This window comes from Rutidosis leptorrhynchoides, chromosome 1 (assembly GCF_046630445.1).
Source record: "Rutidosis leptorrhynchoides isolate AG116_Rl617_1_P2 chromosome 1, CSIRO_AGI_Rlap_v1, whole genome shotgun sequence".
NCBI lineage: Eukaryota > Viridiplantae > Streptophyta > Magnoliopsida > Asterales > Asteraceae > Rutidosis > Rutidosis leptorrhynchoides.
Genome location: NC_092333.1, coordinates 591,167,601 through 591,171,839, shown reverse-complemented (window position 1 = coordinate 591,171,839; position 4,239 = coordinate 591,167,601).

The window sequence follows — 4,239 nt, the reverse complement described above, 5'->3', positions numbered from 1 at the left end:
GGGTAGCGCTTGAGTCGTTGACTCGTGGAAATGCGCCCTGGGGAGGAATGCATGGCGGTAATACGTAGTATTTATATGGGTGACATTCCTAATGGAAACACCCTATGATGACGTTGTATTGACAGACGAGGGCGTAAGACTTGGTGCAGCCATGCAATTCTTAGTGATGGGGTAAATGATTCTACCAAGCCACGGGTATGGGCCTTGGTGTTCGGTTGTTAGCGCGTGTTTGCTTTCGTGTTGAAGTTGATAAACCATGAGGTTCAACGGGTGGATAGAACCCTTGAGATCGAGTGTTCTGGGTCTCGATGTATGTTAGTAATGGAGTCTACGAGACGCGATGTTAGGTGCCTCTTTCATACCTACTAGCGTGGTATTCGACTCCGATGGTGTTGCGGTTACATTGTACTTAGGGTACTGAAGTGAAACCCTTATGAACTTGAGTGACTAAGTGGAAATTTTACAAGCTTTAGCAATCGGACGACTATAAGAGGGATGCTTGCGTTCGTGCTAATGGATGATTGGTATGACGTGGCGAAGGACGAACCAAAATCTTTGTATGCTAAGTGTTAAAGCAAGGTTCGATGACGTACGTGTTACAGGATGCAAGACGGTAAGCATTCGTTGTTGGAGCAGTAGTCACTCTCTTCCAAGAGTGTGAGCATGTGTTTACCATTGGCCGGATGATTTTGTAGTGGTAACGGGTAGAAAGAATTTGATAGTGAGAAAAGTCTACCCTGCGGGTAGCGGCGTTCTTGGTATACGAGGTACGAGTTATGTTGGCGTTAGGTCGTTGCTTGAATGATGCCAACGGAGGAAAGTGAGCGTCGGTTTTATGGTGAATTGAGCTCGCGAGAGTTCGTGGGCTATGATCGGTGAGGAGATTGGTCGTATAGGTCGGTGTGTTGTGCCTTGACTCTGTTGTTTGAGTCTTCTGCTGTCTAGGCTTATTGCGTCGTGGTTTTGGGTTGTTAAGCTCGTTCGAGTGAGACCCGTAGGATTTGTAGTTTGTGTGTGTATTGTTGCTCGTATGTGAGTTTAACAACTAATTGCTTGTGTACGCGTGTTATTGGATTAGAATGCACCGTGTGTTATATCACCAAGTGAGAGTACGTGACGTGTAATCGTCTTATGGAGAGTGTTGGGTTTTGATTTGGTGTAGTCGCGGGAGCTTAACCGAGCGTATAGTGATGAGACCGTGTAAGGGCGTAGTCCCAAATGTTGTGTTGAGCTTTATGGTAAAACCAATTAGGCCGTAACCAGAGGGTGGTAGTACACTTGACGATAATAACATACGATGATGTATATATACATGTTAATTGGTGGTCCGATTTCGATGGCGGTTTTGTGATTGTGTGGCGAGTGTGGTACGCTCTTGACGGCCACTCTTTTCTTTTATGATTTTGGGGGTGGACGCGGTATGTCGTTCGAGAGGCATTTCCGTTAATCACGTTCGTGTGCGAGTAGAGTCATGGTGGTTAACTATCCTTATATATATAGGTAACCGGGTTAATGGTTAAGACGAAGTTAGAAAGTTGTAAGCTTTGGTGTTCCAAGCGCCTCCTTAGTGTTGAGTTGAAAGATAAATAGGCAAGCTATGCGGCCTAGGTGGAGAGTGACTAGCGGGTGTCACTAGGAAGACGTGGGCGTTGAGCCGTAAGGTTCTTTAGATTTGTGTGACCGCATGTAATCAGGTGACGTGTGACACCGAGAGTAGACCCCGTAAGGGTCGAGTCTTTGGAGACTCGGTGTGGTAATTGGAGTCGGATAACACAACGTCAGGTGCCTCCTTATACCTGCTAGTGTAACTTTTGACTTCGATGGTGTGATTACTTTGATATTGGGTACCGGTGAGGAACCCGAAGATACAACTGTGGTATATTGTGATGTTTAGCGAACGTTAACACTTGACTGATTTGAAAGATCGAGGTTCGAATATCTTATAGTGAGTCCTTGGAAGGACTATTGAGTATGACCAACGCCGGAAAGGGTAATGTGCGTTGTGGAAAGTCGAAATTTTGCGGGATGTTAGTATCTCGACGGTGAAAGTATGGGGTTAAAACCCTAAATGGGGGAGTTTAAGTACCGAGGAATGCGGAAAACGTTCCTATCTAGTAGACGTGATGAGCGAACAGGTGTTGCTTATTGAGGAAAGGAAATCTTTGGTGGTCTTCGAAAAAGTCCCAAGTTGGACTTTGGAATGAATTGCGAAGGTAGTTAGCGACGTGAGTCGAAATGGCGAGGTTCTCGATAGAGGGATACGAGGGATTTTCGGAAATGTTTCGGGATGATTCTCGAATATTTCATGATTGAAAGGTGATAATGCTAAAAACGAACATATATTTCATAGCATTATTCCTCAAGAAAGACAAGCTTTTAGTTGCAATTGTTCTATTTACAAGTGATATTCGTTTAAATAACAAAAGGTGAAGACAAAAGACAGATTCGACGAATTGAAGACGCAAACGACCAAAAAGCTCAAAAGTACAAAATACAATCAAAGAGGTTCCAATTATTGATAAGAAACGTCTCGAAATTACAAGAGTACAAGATTTAAAACGCAAAGTACAAGATATTAAATTGTACGCAAGGACGTTCGAAAATCCGGAACCGGGACCAGAGTCAACTCTCAACGCTCGACGCAACGGACTAAAAATTACAAGTTAACTATGTATATAAATATAATATAATATATAATTAATTAATTATATTAATTATATATATATATTATATTTATAAATAAATCGTCAGCAAGAAAGACTCCAAAAGCTGGTGAGCTGTATTTACAAACTCCGTGACTCGCGGAGTTTGAAGGCCAAAAGGGCCGCGAGTCGCGGAGGCCCAAATTCTGAAAGTCCCTATAAAGCCAACCGAATTCTGATCATTTTACACACTCTTAATCCTTTTTCTTCTTCTCTCATAATACGTAAATATTTATATTTATATTTTAATTTTAATTTTAATTTTAATTTTAATTATAATTCTAATAATAAGGGTATGTTAGCGAATATTGTAAGGGTGTAAGTTGAAATTCTGTCCGTGTAACGCTACGCTATTTTTAATCATTGTAAGTTATGTTCAACCTTTTTACATTAATGTCTCGTAGCTAAGTTATTATTATGCTTATTTAATCCGAAGTAATCATGATGTTGGGCTAATTACTAAAATTGGGTAATTGGACTTTGTACCATAATTGGGGTTTGGATAAAAGAACGACACTTGTGGAAATTAGACTATGGGCTATTAATGGGTTTTATATTAACTAAACAATACCTTGTTAATTTAATATACAAACTTATAATTCGACGTATTTATATATAACCACATACGCTTGACTGGGTACGGTGGGCGGGATATCTATAAATACTAATAATTATTCATTTTACCGGACACGGAACTGGATTAATAGTTAATAGACTTGTTGAAACAGGGGTGAATTACATTCAAGGGTAATTGGTGTAATTGTTAACAAAGTAGTAAAACCTTGGTTTACACGCAGTCGATAACCTGGTGTATTCATTAAACAAAGTATTAAAACCTTGTTACAATTCGAATCCCCAATTAGTTGGAATATTTGACTTCGGGAATAAGAATAATTTGACGAAGGCTTTCGCTCTTTATATTTATGACTGATGGACTATTATGGACAAATCCGTATGGACATATTAAATAATCCAGGACAAAAGACAATTAACCCATGGGCATAAAACTAAAATCAACACGTCAAACATCATGTTTACGGAAGTTTAAATAATCATAATTATTTTATTTCATATTTTATTTCCTTTATTTTATATTTAATTGCACTTCTAATTATCGTACTTTTTAATTATCGCAAGTTTATTTTATCGCACTTTTATTATTCGCAATTTCATTATCGTTATTTACTTTACGCTTTAATTTAAGTCTTGTATTTATTTTTAATATTTTACATTTGGTTTTAACTGTGACTAAAGTTTTAAAATCGACAAACCGGTCATTAAACGGTAAAAACCCCCCTTTATAATAATAATATTACTTATATATATATTTGTATTTTTATAAAAGTAAACTAACATAGCGTTAAGCTTTGTTTAAAAAGATTCCCTGTGGAACGAATCGGACTTACTAAAAACTACACTACTGTACGATTAGGTACACTGCCTATAAGTGTTGTAGCAAGGTTTAAGTATATCTATTCTATAAATAAATAAATATCTTGTGTAAAAATGTATCGTATTTAATAGTATTTCCTGTAAA